This window comes from Ostrinia furnacalis, unplaced genomic scaffold, assembly GCF_004193835.3.
Source record: "Ostrinia furnacalis isolate ACB-3 unplaced genomic scaffold, ASM419383v2 OfSCF3136, whole genome shotgun sequence".
Taxonomy (NCBI): Eukaryota; Metazoa; Arthropoda; class Insecta; order Lepidoptera; family Crambidae; genus Ostrinia; species Ostrinia furnacalis.
Window position 1 is genome coordinate 148,208 of NW_021133375.1, and position 18,579 is coordinate 166,786.

Genomic DNA, 18,579 nt, shown 5'->3' on the forward strand with positions numbered 1-18,579 from the left:
ACCTGTACACGTTTATAAATAAAGCCGACTTACCCATGGGAGCAAAGATTTGGGCCAGCTATTTTAGAAATGCCAGTCACGTGGCCCCTCTACTGAATATTTAATTTGATTTATTTTAATTCTCCATCGAAACCGACACAAGATTGAACAGGTCTGAAATCACTTTGATCCCCTTCTAGATACAGATTACCTCTTTTATTTAATGTCACGTCTTGACATTGGTGCACTATTTTGAAAATCATTTACTTCTCATCTTCTTCATTATAGATTTCAAACAAGCTACAGTATACAAGCTGCCTTGAACTGTGATGACACATCTTATTGACAAATGAAACTTTAACATCTATCTTATATCTATCTAAATATAATATAACTTAAAGGTGACTGACTGATTGACTGACTGACTGACATAGTGATCTCTCAACGCACAGCCCAAACCACTGGACGGATCGGGCTGAAATTTGGCATGCAAGTAGATGTTATGATGTAGGCATCCGCTAAGAAAGGATTTTACGAAACTCCACCCATAAGAGGGTACAACGGGATCCACGTGTACGAAGTAGCGGGCGGCCGCTAGTTATTTCATATAAAGCACTGGGCATTTTTTACACCATGAAAATTATTTAAGTAACCGGTGTACTCTATGCTATGATATTTCTATACAGTTAGTAGATCTATTAGAAATCCCACTTGGATGAAGTCATGTCATATAACTCGTAATAACTTCAATCACTAAGCGTGGCTCTATACTACGTGCCTGGATCCTAAGGGATCTATTTACCGCCGATGTAGAGCGTTAATTTAGAAAGAAGGGAAAAAATTCTGATAACTAAAATAAAACAAAATAACTTAAGAAGTGTTCTCTTGAAACTACTCCCGGAATACCGAAATTCGAAGCAGGTAAGCGTTTAACTTACCAAACTAAATTTTAAGCCCGCAATAAAACCCCAAAAACATTCTAAAAGTACCAACTGAGCTCAAGATGGGCACTAAAATGGTGTGTTTTGCGCAAGAGAAAACGTTTACACCCCTTTTAGGGCATAAATACGACAGCTAGAGTTGCAACGTAAATTCACTCAGAAACATTTCGAACGCGGCGTTTTCTAGAAGTGTGTAGACCGGGCGGTGGTACACAAATTTTTACTTCGTTGGATTTGGCTGAGAAATGGAGAAAAATTTTCGGGTCGTATCCAAAAATAAGAATGGGACAAAAGGACAATGGGCAAAATGGTACCCGGCTCCAATAGTTATGTTTGTAGTGTCATTTGAAAGGTCTTACCAAGACGAACAACATTTACTATGGCCACCAGCCTCAGATCTGGTTGCGTTCGAAAATAAACATACTTTTTGTGTAACCGAAGTATCATACGTGTTCATCTTATGATACTTAGGTTATGCGAAGCATGAAGGGTTTACTGCTCCAGCATCCTTCCTTAACTCTATAGAGATAATTGTGAAATATGTAAATGTTTTTATTTAAAGAACTACTCCCCCCTTATTTAAAAAAAGTTATGCCTAGGATGAACCTTGGATTAAAATGACATTTCCATACCAAATGACAATTTAAGCCAGAGTTCAACTAGGGTGTAACTTTTATTAATAAAGGGGTTGGAGTTTTATTACTTCTTAAGGGTTTTAATATGGGTTGCTAAAGCTAATAAACCCACAAGACCCAATAAGTCCACCCACAAGATGGACCGACGACCTTATAAAGGTAGCGGGAAGGCGCTGTATGCAGGCCGCCACCTACCGGCCATTGTGGAAATCATTGGGAGAGGCCTATGTTCAACTGGACGTCTTATGGCTAAAATTATCACGATAATGATGATGAAAGCGAATAAAGGGCTAATAGCTTGGGTAGTTCATCGTAGATATAATCCTTTCCTTTTCAAGGCTTCTTTTAGTTATATTAATAGATTGTAGTCATAGTACATACTCGTATACATGGATGATTGTGTTATACTTTCATTATACTACTACCTGATGGTAGACTGGAAGATAAAACCTATGATGATCTAGAGGCATTATTAGTGAAAACTCAATAGTAACGAAAACATATTATACACACTAACACACACCCACTCACACATGCACACACACACACACACACACACACACACACTCACACTCACACAGCCACACACAACAACACACACACACACACACACACACACACACACACACACACACACACACACACACACACACACACACACACACACACACACACAATACACTACATACAAGCCACGCTAGAAAGTGTTAAACTTATTGTTAAAAATAGGATAATAGACCTGTTAGCTGATGTGTTAATTCTTTAAATTTATAATTTAGCTTCTTTTTATATTAGAGTAACTGCTTATGATTCTAATAGTGTAACTTTAAAATTAAACTTAAAAAAAAACTTAAAAAAAAACAAGTTAATATGTTCAGAATAATATTATTTTATAACTGTACATCCTCTACTATAGTATGAATAAATTAATGGAAGAGCGTTTGCTCCCTGATACAGGCTCATTAGCTTAAAAGGGAGCTACGGTCACTAACATTGTAATGTACCCATTGTTATGAAATAAATTGTTTATTGTTTATTTATTGTTTATTGTTTATTTTAATACTTAGTGGAATTACTGCTTTCAAAACGTGAATCAGAACTGGCCCCATAGCAGACATTATTCTACATCTAAAGGCCTTTTGAAATATATATTGGTTATGGCTATTGGAGTGGGTACCACTTTCCATACATTTGTGCCCATCATCCTTACAAAGTGGTATATTATAACTTCTACTAAAACTGACAATCATACAAGATGATCTACAACTTTTTACAAGCTAAAAATAATATTGTCAATTAAATAACAATAATTGTTTACATGAAAGCCTACCACGCCACGCCGGAAGTAAAAATGTACAAGTCCAACAGTTTTGGACGTTTTCTTACACTTGTTAATTAATTTAACTCTAACGAACTCACACTAGATATTTAGGTAAGCAATACTAAAATGGTATAAACGCCCGGTCTATAACAGTACTCGGTGCTAGTCTGCGGCTTTCGACTCAGACGTGCGGACTAGCAGCTAGTGACGTGCCCAGTAACGTGTTTAGTCGCACGTCGACGCAGTGAATAATGGATAAACGGTGCGCGGTGGAGCATGACTGGTTCAAGGCATAAGTTCATAGAGATGTTTACTGAGTAAAAAAGCAAGAGTTTGTTGTCTAATCAAAAAATACTCGACACGTATTTTTCACTTTCGACGCATCATACCTTCGTAATTACTTGTTTGATTGACAAAAAAATATATACGTATCCATTATTTTTGATTGTTTTTTTTTTTAGGAAACTAGCCAAAGTTCGTCTGTCTTTTGAATTTTTCACACTGAAACCACTCTAATGGGTTACATGAAAAGCATAGAGATAGCTTATAAAAGAGACAGTCTTCAAAGATTAAATGTCTTTTAGTTATCGGCCATTCTCAGATGAGCTAGTTTTTACGTGTCCGGGCTGTTAAATCGTTAAAAATGACAAATTAGAGACATGCAAGTATTTTTATATGTTACTTAACAACCCCATTCAGTTGTGCAATAAATCATAGGCCTCTATTTTAAGTATTTGTGACTTAATTAATTTCATGAACCTCTGTTCTCTAATTACCGTTACGCGTCCGCACACCGACTTAATGTTAAAACTTGGCTGTAATTTTTATGTCGTATAGATTTGGTTTACTCCATTCATCATTTTAAAGAGTACAAAAGATTGTCTTACGAATAGCAAAATATCTATTCAATAGAACCATTCTGTAAATAATTAGAATTAAAAAACTGCTTGTCCGAGCGAAAATCCTAATTCCCGTGACGTTTTCTGTTTTTGGGCACACAAGCCTAAATAATAATATTTGACACATCATTTACGCGCGCGGCGCGAGCCCTTAGTTAGTTCTAAGACCTGTTAGCAAGTAGACGTCTATTGCGTTGGCGTACCGTCGATAAAATTGCGTAAGAGTATAATTACCATATCTTTGGTTTTCAATTTTTCTATTTACCATGTCCTTATTTTTATACTCGATTTTTGAAGGTAGATCCACGTTGTTAATTTAAATAGATTCAGTACTTTGGCCTTCATACGTTGTAGTAAGACAGTATTTGCATACGCTGAAGATTTTGGAAATTTTGAAGAAAAACTATCGTTTTATAATTTCCATGTACTAATTACCGTATATTTATAATCACCGTTGTATGAAATTATTACCTACAAATTGCACTCACGATTGAATAAGTATGATGATAAAATATGAAATATACCTAGACTTTCGCATAACAACTGTACGGACTTTTCTTCCAATCTGACAATCAAAATTTTAAAAAACTTTCGTTAGAGTAACCTCGAAATAGATTCGATTTCATGACAAATGTTCAGCTTCAGTTGCTGCATGGTTGTTGGATTTAAGAGTATATTTTAACCCCTAAGGTGACCCCACAAAAAGAAGTTACCTGGAGTGAAATCGGGGCTTTCTGATGGCCAGGAGATGTCACCCCTGCATGAAACATGTCTCGTACCAGATATTTATTTTTACTATTAGTATAATTGATATTAACATCTTAAATCATTAATTAATTCTAATATAATACCATTAACATCTATCCATAATACCTTTGCCCTAAGAAGATGAGATTTTCCAACAGTAACACTTACCTGGCGTGATCACATTAAGAACAAAAGAGAACAAATCAACAGACAATGGGACTTTTCAAGGCAAGAGTGTATAGGCACTTTGTACCATCCTAAACTGCATCCTACCTGCTTTGTTATGCATAGAAAAAACTTCGTGATATGCAATGGGTACTGGACAGAAGAAGCTTGGAGAACAAACTATATACAAATGGATCCTAAAACCCATGTAGACATGGCATCGACTTAGCCTCGCAAATGTAGAAATACTTTAACGTTTTCAAAATAAAGTTTTAAAAATCTTGAGCTGTGCACCTTGGTTTACAAAGTCCACTGAAGTGATACCAAACGTCAAAGAGGGTGTGGAAAATCCTGTAAAGCTTACAACCAAAGACTAGACCTTCATGCAATCTATTTGCTGCATCCCTTCTAAATTCTAAGAATTCTGCATTTAGGCTCAGGAGAAAGCGAATAGCATCAATCTGAAAACTTATTGTAAAAGAATCGAGGTGACAAATCATGGGATATGCTGAGCTGGAACTGTCATTATTACAAATTCAATTTAATCTGATAATGGGTGATGGCTTATCGCAGATAGATTAAAAAGAGGAAAAATCACTGAAATCATTAATTAATTTTTCGGTATATGCATATCCGAAAAATCAAATTTGTGAGATCTCCTGATCCATTATCTGTACGTTAAATCGTTTGTACCACATTGAAATCAAATAAATGATGATTAAGATTTTGATGAAATGTGACACGTAGCCCCTTCTGGCCGAAACTAAGTGTTCCTGTTATAGCCTCGATTATTGCAGTATACTGAAAATATCTTGATACAATAAATAATAGAAATGGGTGTTTTCCTTTTTTCAAAGGGTTATTAAGTGTGCCTACAGCGTTTTTTATGACGCTATATATTTATATACAAATTTATCAATGCAAGATATTGTTTTCTTGCTATTTTACATATTTTTTCTAATTACCGTTAGATTAAGTATTAGCCTTATCTAATTACCGTGACCATAAAATTTTTGGGTCTCATTTACGAGAAAACCGCTTGGAATAATTTGACGCCTTAACGATTGTTAAATTCGTACTTTTCATGTGTTTCATATTTAAATGCGTTTAAGTCAATTAAGCCAAATTTCAAAAATGATATGGTAATTAGGCTGAGAACGCCTAATCGTGAGAATGGCCGTTATTATATCTCCGCTTTGAAGAATAAAGTCGGCATTTTACCCGTATTTCGAAGTTCTTTATTCTTCTGATTAAATTCGTTGCGTGTTCCAAGACAGTAATCTATCCCCCGGGACTACTCAACCTTCACTGGTTGGGTCTGGATGCCAAACTGTAGATCCGTTTTTTTTTATCCACAACGAGGAAGCTCTTTGCCTGTATCTCACCTGATGGTAAGTGATGATCAGGCCGAAGGTGGAAGCGAGCTTCACCCGGAATCCTCAACCACGGCGGAACTGGCTATCTTACCTCTAACTGCCGGAACACAACAATGCTGTTAACATTGTTGTTATGGCGACAGACTTAGGTAAGATGGTGGTAGCTAGCTTAGAACAAGCCCTACCACCAACCAACCTGGCTATATAGGAGTTGCAAGTGGGAAAGGTAGGATTTGTCTCGTTTAAGTTTTGTATTTGCTTCAGATGAGTTGGAGTGATCAATATACCCAAATTGCGGATCGAGTCTGATATTATGGAATTAATAATAAAGGTTACAGAATAATCTAAGTATATTCTAAGAACATAATCAATGAATAAGCTCTAACCCAAGACTGAAACTTCTTAATAAGACTTTATTACAATATAACAATTCTTAAGCTAGCTCTCGTGTACCTTTCTTAAGGTTTCGCGCGTTCAAAGAAATATAATACATAAACTGTTCACCACAAGGGTGAAATATGTACATGCGTGGAAAATTTTCTTCGTCTCGATTTGGAAATTCAAGGCGAGCGTAATATAAGGGGGTATTAGAGATGCTTTATTATAATTTCCCGATGTATATCTCGGGATCAAGGCAATTTTCAGGCTTTAATATTATACGTATTGCCAGCAATAAGCCAAAGTGGGCACGGAGGAAACAAAGTGGGAGCTATGTTGCAGTGACTGATGGTAGAAGATTTACAGAGGTACTTACAAACTGTTTAGGTTATACTATACCCTTAGAGACTTACGTGAGCTTTATTCGGCTTTTTTCATTCTCCAAGCAATACTAATAATTTTAAGAAACATTGATTCTTGATGGTCTCTCTTCGCACTTTGCGCGTGTTCATTTGGTCAGATTGTTAAGTTCAAGGAGCAAGTTGAGGGCCTGGTGATCTATCACACAGGGATTACCCTAGTTTAGACACCAGTCTCTCGCAAAGGTTCTGTTATTGTAACATTCACAATATTGTAGTGCCCATTATTCTTTGTTACCTTTGTGAAGAGAAAATAAACATTTATTTTATTATTTTTGTACGCTTTGGAGCTCACGGGTCAAAAGTGGCCCGGTCCTTTATAAGGCTTGCGTGGGGATACAGATCCAACACGTAGAGGCCTTTTTTAAGCGCAAAATAATCGACAAAAGTGAAAGTGGTGCACATGATGGATCTAGTCTCTGACTATATCATGGGATGTAGCCAGAGACCATCCCCAGCCTGTGCACAGGAGCTATTGCAGTTATTGGAGAATGGACTAGGGTTATGGATGAAGGATGGATGGACTGGTTACTGGGCTATGGATGGAGACTACGGGACACCTGCCTGGTTCATAGTCTCGGACTGAAAAAATGGCAGGCGGTGACTAGCCAGCGACTAAATGGGCCCCCCCTGGCGTCATGGGTCGTATAGACCGGACTGAGGGGCAACATTGGCGTCTGCCAGCTCAGGGGTGTAGAGAGGTGTGCTGCGCTTTCTCCGAAGTTACTCGCGGCGTTATGCCCTTTAACACTTCCACCCCTGGAGCATATAGCTCTAGCGACTCCACTCTGGCCGGCCGGTTAAGGCAAGCCAGAGGTGAAAGTCCTGCAGACCCTCTCGGATTCCACTTCGGCAAGCCGAAGACGAGGGTCTTGACCGACTCTCGGGAGCACTCGGATTAACAACTGGCCCCGTGGTGTCGCTACTCACCAANTCTGCCAGCTCAGGGGTGTAGAGAGGTGTGCTGCGCTTTCTCCGAAGTTACTCGCGGCGTTATGCCCTTTAACACTTCCACCCCTGGAGCATATAGCTCTAGCGACTCCACTCTGGCCGGCCGGTTAAGGCAAGCCATAGGTGAAAGTCCTGCAGACCCTTTTGGATTCAACTTCGGCAAGCCGAAGACGAGGGTCTTGACCGACTCTCGGGAGCACTCGGATTAACAACTGGCCCCGTGGTGTCGCTACTCACCAACAGCTCGCCACAAAGCTGCCCTGCGGGGCTTATTATTTTATTATTTTTATTATTATTATTATTATTCCTATGAGTATGAGAATGATCGGACCTCAGGTACGTGTTTGTTGATATCCGATCATAGATAATCTCAGAAGAGATCAACATACCCATTTCTATTTGCTATATCTTTTCCGTAGGGTGAAATTCCTTACAGACCTAATGTTCCCGAATTTTTACAACCCCACAGTCCTATTACAGATGATAGGCATAGGACTGACTCTTATTGTCGGAGGCCATTTCTTTTGCGTCGGGAAATGCATTGCCCATACTCACCGGCTGATGGGGACAGTCAGTCAGTGGGTTATGTGGGACTCTCCCCGCCGGGAGGGCGGGGCCTACCCACTAAAACCCGACGGTGTCTTCCGAGGCCATTGAAAAGAAGCCGCGAGTTATTGTCCAAATATTGGACATTCGTTGTGGTCGGAGGCCAAGACTCACTTTGGATCGTTGCAACTTAGGTACCTAGTGTTAATTATGAAAAATCTAAAACGTTAAAATAACGGTATCGTTGTGGCCAATGAGATGCTGTCATAGTGACATTGACAATACGTCAATGTCACGCTAGCATCAAACGTCAGAATAGAGAGACGCGCGGAGACGACTCCGCGCGCTTTTGTGCTAAGTGATGAATTGTATCTAAATTAAGGCAATATAATGTGGTAGATGAGTATCCAGTGTTTTATTTATGAGAATAGATCGACCGGCCTCTAATACTAGTTACAACCCAATCGAGTTAACTGCGCACGTCGCTGGAATGCGACTCTCCCTCCCACTTACCCGCACACCTCCCCTCATTCTCCCCGTGTACCAGAGCATCGATGTGACGTCAATGCTGCCAGGTGCGCTGTGTGCTTACCATGAGTTTACGTTACGTGTGCTCGCTAGCGACTGCGTAAAAAAATGACATTAATTGTATGACATATTGTGCAGCGCCCCTAGCGGCTACTTTCATGAAACAAAATCTCCATAGAGATTTTTGACGTTTTCGCTAGCGAGCACACTTATCGTAAACTCATGGTAGGTACACAGATAACTCGACCGGGTTGTAGTTTTCTATGGTAAACTCATTGAGCAACCTCTTCAGTCCGCTTACTCACCATCACTCGCACCACTCCTCACTCCAGTTCAGGATCTGACGTTTGTTATGTCATTTCTCCGGAACGGAAGCGCTTAACGTCGCCGGCGCCGTCATTTCGCGAAACACCTCGCTATTGTGAGCACGTCCTTACGTTGTTGTCGACTCTTGATAGTAAAATAAGGGCTGTTAAAACCAAAAATACTCGTAAATGGTATGGATGCTATTACTTTCGCTTATTTGGGCATTGAAAGATCGTGCAGACTAAAGTGTGCATCAACAATCTTTGTGATAATTTTGTAGATAGAGTTGTCTCAAATCACCAGAAGTAAAGATTAAAAATTAAAATCAAAGGGCACTTACAAATACGCACTTTGATACGTTGAAAAATCGCTAATCGGAAATAGTCTTAACAAACTAGTGTGGTGAGATTGGGTAGTTTAGGCACTCTACCATTTAAAAACCAGCCTATAGTAGCAGCTGCAAATTATTTTATACAATTCTTTAATTTCTTAATTACGAGAAAGATATATTTTTATCTTTACCTGCCAGAAATTCTTTTTATTCCAAAGCATATCCACTTGAAAATCAACAACTGAAACAAAAATCTGTGACTCCACTACATCAAGTTTCAGTGAGCTGAAAGTTTACCCTATTGTGTTTTCACTTAAACAAAAGTTTGTACATCGCACTCGTCGAGTGAAAGCTTTGTTGATTTATTGATAAGATCAGTCCATCCAGTCGGGGATCAAGCAAGGGTTGACCTTTTATCTCCTTGGAAGACGAGTCCATCGTCTCTACGTTTCGTTGATGTGAGTGGAAAAGAATTCTCTTGAATTTTCTCTTAAGTGTTTTTCTTTTTTAAATAAATAGCAATCTGTTTAAACTGGCAAAATTACGTGAATAGTCATTAGAGGGATTCTATGAATTTAAGCTGAAGCACGAAGTCGTAGCAAGAAGTGACGTTGTGATATAATTTATCAGTCAATCTTTGAAGATTATTTATGTTGGTTATTTATTTATTAAGGTTGTTGTACCTTAGAATGGAATCTAAGAAGAATTATTTTTTAACAAAAAATAACGTTAGATAAATTATGTTGCAAATTCACATCACATCACATCACACGCTACTACACAAGATATTCTGAGAACCTATTTCGTTTGATATGGGTACCTAATTTAATTTCATCTGTTCACCATAAAAACTTAACTAATTCTAAGAAATAAAAAGATAGCGCGAAGTTTTTGATGAAGATGGCCGTTTCTATTGAAATACGAAGAATACTTGACGACTAGCGAGAATCAGTAAGGAAAACTGTGTTTCTTAACTTCGTTGTCAGATGCCAATAGAAGCTTATATTAGGATAGATACAATATTTCATCATGATAGAGAAATAAACTTTTCAAATAGTGGAACAACTAATAAATAAGTTAAAAAGGTTTAAGGGCTACCTTTTCTTTTTTTTTTTATTTACATTTTGACGTTCATAAGTGCCACTTGTGGTCTAAACTGAATAAATGTTTTTGATTTTGATTTTGATTTTGAAAAGTATTTACTACATAATTTTCTACCCTCGACTTCGTTCGTGTAAATAGTGCTCTGTCACTCATATTATATCCCTTTTCAACTTAACTGGGATAACAACTAGATCTTAATTATATTTCTCAAGGTTTCAAACTATCTCTGTAGTAAGTACATCTAAAGTCTGTTACCAATTCACAATTAAACGTTCAGTAATATAAGCAAGAGAGCAAGAAGATTTTAACAGAATTTAAATGAAAGTTAAAGAGATAGTTTGAAATCTTGAGAACAGTCAGTTAGGTACTTTCGCATTTATAACATAATATTGAATTAACATCTATAATTTAATATTATAAATGCGAAAGTAACTCTACTGTCTGTCTGTCTCGCTTTCACGCCTAAACTACAAAACCGATTTGGATGAAATTTGGCATAGAGATAGTTTAAGTCCCGGGAAAGGACATAGGATAGTTTTTATCCCGGTTTCGAAACAGGGACGCGCTCCATAATGTTTTCCTGTGACGGACAAAATTCCACGCGGGCGAAGCTGCGGGCGGAAAGCTAGTTAAGATATAAATGATGATATTACTTAACGCTTTAAGAATTTCACTTGCACCCTAGACGTATAGTCGGACCGACAGCTACTGAGTAACGCCTGGGGAGCAGCCGTTAAACTGCACCTTACGTCCACCAGACCTACGTCTGGATCTAGACTTGTGTTACGTAAGTGGATATCTTTCAACCGAACTCGTTTGAAATAAGATTTTGTAGATAGGATTGTGAAAAATAACAAAGTTATTTTAGATTAAACTATAATATAATCTTACAATGGTTTTTTTTCTCTTGGTAAAATAACTCTTCATAGTCTGTTTATGGTGATTTCTTCGCTATATTTTTTTACAAATAATACGACCAAAAAAATCAATAAGATAACTTACATAGGTATACTTAAGTACACACATCTTATCATTTTTCTTTTAAACTGTTTTAAAAGAAAAAGAGTTCAATAAAGCAAATAAATAAGGTCGATTAAAATCTACCTAACATAAATGTAAAGGCTCAAACCTATCTTTGATTACCTACAAAGAGATAAATAATGCTTAGATCAGTGATTCAAGTAAGTATACTTATTTACAAGGAAGGGCTAGCTATATTTGGGACTTGTAAAAGTAGGTACCCTGGAAAGGACCTATGTAGTACTGAATAAACTATTTGATTTGATTTATTTATAATAATTCTTCAAGTCTAAAGTCTATAGCAATTTAATATCTAGTGTAAAGACCAGGGTTTGTATGTATATAAAGTACCAGCTATAGATTCCGCTGAGTCATATAACCCATACAGCCGGGCCCGACGCTAAACGATGCCTTTAAATGTGCAGTAAGACATTTACCCTGCTCGCTTAGAGCCTCGGGTCTTTAGAAGGTAGTAGCAGGGTCCGTAGTAAAGTAGGGCACTTTAAAATATCAAATTGGGCTCCTTGGCCTGCCGAGGCAATTTACTACGATGGGAATTTAGACATGAAATTTTAAGGACAAATATTTTTTTTTATCCGCAACGAGGAAGCGCTTGGCCTATATCTCACCTGATGGTAAGTGATGATCATGCCGAAGGTGGAAGCGAGCTTCACCCGGAATACTCAACCACGGAGGAACTGTCTATCTTACCTCTAACTGCCGGAACTAAAAAATGCTATTAATATTGGCTGTTAATAATTTTAATTTTATTTAGAAATCATAAAATTAAATGTATTTAAGAACTTAAATTTACAAGCGTATCTATCTTAGCTATGAACATTGTCAATATTACACAAAATTAAAAATAAATGTCATGTAAAAGGGGAAGCATCAACATTACTCACCGTTTTTCTCAGTAAAATAAAGCTTACATCGAAATCATATTTTCGTAAGTCATAAGAATAAAGAGAAATACGATCGAATCACATTACTAACAGATCATAACTCCCTTTATCGAAAAAGTGTTCTCGAAAATAATCCTTTATATTTTTATATGTCAGTCACTTTTCATCGCAACAACAATATTGTCTGTTACAGAACAAATTACTCTCGTTTTATAAGATTGCCCTACAGCAAAGGTTGTCTAGAAACAAGTAATACTCAGACAACCTTGGAAATATACACATAAAGACAAATACATATACACATAAAGACAAATATAGACATAAAGATTGGTATTGTTTATTTCATTGCGTTGACAAATTTTTCAAATTAAAATCCAAGTATGTTCCAAGTGTATTTGGCTATTTAATAGTTTGTACTTACTCGTACATATTTTTGGCTTCGAAGTGGCACGTCGCATATAACGTTTACTGTTAATAACGATAAAACATATTCGGTAAAGGCCGGCAACGCATTCGTAACGATCCCAGGCCTGCGGGTGTCCATGGGCGACGGTAATCATTAACCATCAAGTGATCCGTCTGCTCGTTTGCCTCCGGTCCCATAAAAAATCTAATTAATTACACACATCACACATTCATTATGTTTGATATTTTATCACGTGAAATAACTTACATTCATCACAATTTGTGAAATATAAGCATTTATGTTGCTATGAGTACAAAATAATTGATGGTATTATGTTTACTGCGATAAATCTCTGAAGTGGTGGCCTCATTATAATTTTTTTTTTTCATTTATTTGGACCACAAACAGATTCACAATCAGAATTTATATAAAGAAGATAGTATAAAATAATGTACATTATTATTTCTTATAACATTATATTAGTTATTGATATTATATCTCATAATTATAATTTATTTCTCTTCCAAAAGTTTGGATGTATACTGAGGCTGTGACAAGCCACGATGTAAAGCTAGTATAAGTATGTATAAACTACGGGCACAGAATATCTTAAATTACGAAGAAGTTATACTTATTCTTATTCATTCTAGCATGAAAGTTAGTTAAGAGCTTTTGCTAACTTAATCCTTTTTATCAACACGATTCATTTGTTTCAACCCTAAAAGCTGTCGACGATTTTTCGGAATCTTGATAACGAGTTTCATAAAATAAAAATTCTTTTAATTGATATTAAATAATAAAGCTGTGAGGTTTTCGGTTTGAAGCTGAAACAGCTGGGTGAGACTAGATAAAATACAAATACTAGATAACAGTTTTAGTCCAGTCAATAAAGCATTATAGATGGAAAACTGTAGAACACAATTTCTGACATCAGGACTTTATTTAGACTAGTTAGGAGGTGAACATAGCAAAAGTCCCCGCCCTTAGCCCTTGAGCCGGCGGGGAGAGGGGGGTTTAAAGGTGCCACTTTTCGGTTTTTCGCTTAATCCTCGGAAACTATGCGTCCTAGTGACATGACTACTATGAACCAAAAAAAGCTTATTCAATTTGCTACAGATGAGATGGACAAGTTTTTCTATAAATTGTATAGTTTTCGCGGCATCTGCTCTAGAAGGTCTGTAATATTGGAAATTTTATTTTTGTCTTACATGTTCCCATCAGGAGAAAATGGACTAAATCAACATTGAGCAATCATTCTAGACATGCGGGAGCATGTTAAGCCTAGTTCCAGCGAGGGGACTACACCGTGCGTATATTTAGACGAATCACTTTGAGCCACTTTTGAATCCTCATCACTCAAAAACTACTGTGCATTAACACTTCAAATTTGGCTCATGTGTTGAAACTTACAAGATATACATCAGTTTCAAATTTCATAAATATGCCTCAAACGGTTCTTTAGATATTGACGTCCAAAAATCTACATGTCTGACCTATAGACCAAATTCTAACCACTTCCAGATGACCTCGAAGGTTCAAATTTGGCATCCAGAAAGGTAGTTATATAAATTCAAAGGAACAAATAAAAAACCAGTAAATTTTAACATTTCACATGTGATAGATAGATAGTAGTGCTCTAAATATCGATTTTTGAACGTCAATACCTAAATAACCGTTTGAGGTATATTTATGAAATTTGAAGCTGATGTACATCTTGCAAGTCTCAATACATGAGCCAAATTTGAAGTGTTAATGCACAGTAGTTTTTGAATGATGAGGAGTCAAAAGTGGCTCTAATTGGTTCGTCTAAATATACGCACAGTGCAGTCCCCTCCATGGAACTAGGCTTAACATGCTCCCGCATGTCTATAGTGTTTGCTCAATGTTGATTTAGTCGATTTTCTCCTGAAAGGAACATGTAAGACAACAATAAAATTTCCAATTTTACAGACCTTCTAGAGCAGATGCCGCAAAAACTGTACAAGATATAGAAAAACTTGACGGTCTCACCTGTAGCAAATTGAATAGGCTTTTTTTGGTTCATAGTAGTCATGTCACTAGGACGCATAGTTTCCGAGGATTAAGCGAAAAACCGAAAAGTGGTACCTTTAAACCCCCCTCTCCCTGCCGGCTCAAGGGCTAAGGGCGGGGACTTTTGCTATGTTCACCACCTAATTAGGCTAAATAAAGTCCCGAGGTCAGAAATTGTGTTCCACGGATTTCTCTCTACACCGTCGTTAAGGCATTCATTGACTGGACTATTTATAAACTAGAATATTTGAACCGATGAGTGAAGCTCTATTAACAGGTTTTGACTATTCAGTAAACATAAAATTTACTGTTGCAGCAAATATACGAGTAAATATTGTCTACTGCCGAATGGTCGCACAAAAAAATAGTGACTAATAGGTACAGTATTAAAAGCCCAATATACAGTAGATAGCACGTCAACGTAAACACTGTGGTATCTTACGTATTTGCGATAGGGGCGACTTTGCAACGAAAATGTATAGCTTGATGTGCTGTCGACTGTACGTAAAAGTCCATTCATCGATTTACACGTAGAACCAAATATGAATAAAACTTCTTGTTTAGAAGTTGCTATAAAACCCAACAACTACGCAGCTGTTAATATTAATCAAACCAAAGCAAATTCTTATCACATTATCCTTGTAAAACGCTACGGTACTTGTATAACGCTACGATACTTGTGTCCTTGTAAAATGCTACGCTACTTGTATCACACTTAGCTAACAACGACTACGACGTAGACGCTACGCCGTAGCACTAATTGCTACATCGTAGACGCTACAATGTGGCTCTTAGCCGCGTATGTAGCTATTAAGCGGCCATTGTAATTTCTTTGTGTTGGACTATCAGTGAATTAAATTATTTATTAACAATTGACAGCCACTTTTATTAACATTTTCGACTCATTATTTATCTTCATTACCAAATACATAATAAATGATCACCTGCGCTCATTCACTTAATATCTAAAGTGATAAACATTTAATATTTTAGTTGATTTATAATAGACATAAAATACGATGTAGGCAGGACGTTCCTTGCGCCTTAATATGGCCCGAAAAGAGTAGTTTATTACCCAAATAGAACTTCGCATTCCAACAAATAGATGGACAAAAACACGGCAAAGTTTTTTCTTGCCCTAAACTTGGCAAGACCCGAACTAGTAAGTTCAGGTAGCGTGACAAAAAATAGAAGACGTCCAACGACAAATAACTACCGAGAGACGATGTATCGTGTTTTTGAAATGGAATGGATTTTAATCCGCCATATTTCGAATCACTTATTACGCTCGTCCTATTTTGGCTCTACAGGGTGTTTGGTGGAAGGTTAGACAAACTTCGTAGGTGTATAGGCAAGGTTTTTGTATTATTATTCCATTTTCTTCCATAAACTTTAAATTTTTGACAAATTTCAATATCTAATACTACATGTGATACATCATTGGAAAGAAGAGAAGCAAGAGATGTTTTTAAGATCATTGGCAATCCACTATCACCTTTATTTATTTTTTATTCGAATTCAAATTTGATTTTTTTATCGCGATTTGTACTTTTGTTAAACTTTGGCGGCTCGTCACTAGCTATACAATCATTATCTGAAATTTATTTTATTTGACCAAAGACATATTTAATATCAATATTAAAAAACAATAGCGGTTGAAAATATGCGAAAAAAAATTAAGCAGTTTTTAGGTCATATTTCGGAAAAAATTAAATGAAAACAAAAATATCAATTAAAAAAAAAATTGCCTACTTAGGGTCAAATGGACGAACTTGTGTTCTTATGACCTTGACTATACTATACACCCACGAAGTTTGTCTAACCTTCCGCCAAACACCCTGTATAATAATTGTTAAGAAGCTTTAAAGCTTAGTACAGTGTTAAAGAAGTTCTTCTAATTAAACTGTCATTTTCTGTAAATTGTAATTATCATTTGTTTAAGGTAATACGAAACTTTAAATTTTAAAATGTTTTATGTTTTTTTATGAGTAGTATTTTGTGAACGAAATGTTTTTTTCATCTCACTATAAACAGTTATTTTTTTCTAGCAAATTCAACAACATAAATGCTCGAATCGTTTAAAAATCTATTGAATTGAGTACAGTTTTGACTTCGACTGCAAAATAGAAAGTAATGTTTGGAAAAATTGGGTTGAAATCAATATACATAGAATGGAAAGATCCATGACGAAATAGATTTTTAATCGTGGTTTCAGTCATTATTGGCGCAAGCTTTTAATAAAATAAATGGTTTACAACACGTCATTACCAATCATAGTCATTAACGCCCGTATTCACAAACGATGATTGCTTAAGTGAAGCAGCAAATCGAACGCACAGCGTTGAATAGAGCTCTGTGATTGGTTCGTGTGTCATTCTGTACGTCCACGCGCATTGTGAGACCTCATAATAATGTTTGTGGATTTGGGTCTCAGTTCATAAAGCCAAAACGCAAAGCAACAACCAAACAGTCCAAATGTAAAACTCAGTACAAGTGCAATGCAGTAGACAGCAATAGAATGGGCTCATGCTTTATTTATTCCTCATACATATGCAAGAGAACTGACACGTTGAGTGGCCGAGTTGACACTACAATGCTATGCAAAAAACCAAATGCCTTTAAAAGCAATGCTAAAAAATATTGATAGGTCAAATCAAATCAAATTAAAATTTTCTTTATTTGATTAGACTAATTAAATTAGTTCTTGCAAATCGTCAAATGCTCTTAAGGAGTCTACATGTCTCATTCTTTTTTTGCCCTACCAGCGCTTCGAGACATACATTTGGCAAGTGCTGAGAAGAAGCGCCGCAACAAACTCAGTCACCACTGTCTGCCGGTTTAAAAATATTCATTATTGCACACCACTGCAATAAAATAAATTGAATTTTATTTAAAAACAGCACAATTAGGCGGTCCCATCGTTAAGAAGCGATCTCTACCAGACAATCTAGGGAGAGGAAAGTGTGTTTACTGTAAGTTTATGTTAGGTAAGTATGCTTGAGAGAGAGTGCGTCAAAAAAATCAATGAATGTTTTAGTTTTTGAAAGTAGCCTTTAGTGGCGCTGTACAATGTGTCATACATTTAATGTATACCCCCTCGCTAGCACACCTAACGTAAACTCATAGTAAGCACACTATTGTTGAAATAAAATGAAAGGCAACAAATTGATTTCTAAAAAATTCATAGGTAATTGCTATATACTAAAACTATATAAAATATATTAAATGGGCTTTCATCAACATGGCTTAACATATTGCTGGCTTCAAGCTTATGGAAAAGTTTGTGAGTTGTTATCCCTTTAAAATATTTTAATTTAATAGAGCTGGGTCGGGCATGTAGGTCACTTGATAATCCGATTAGCAAAGGTTAGATAAAAGTCGCTTATTTTTGATGAGCATTATGTTTCATATACCTACTTTAATTATAACATAGGCTGAGTTGCACCACCTAACTTTAACGGTAACTATAACGATAACCGGTGCTTTTTGTATGGAGTTTGACAGATTTTTGACGTTTGTCAAAGTTAAAGTAAGCAACTGCTAGTTACTTTTGACTTGCATCTAAGTTTCTGCCATAGCGTCCGTTGAGAG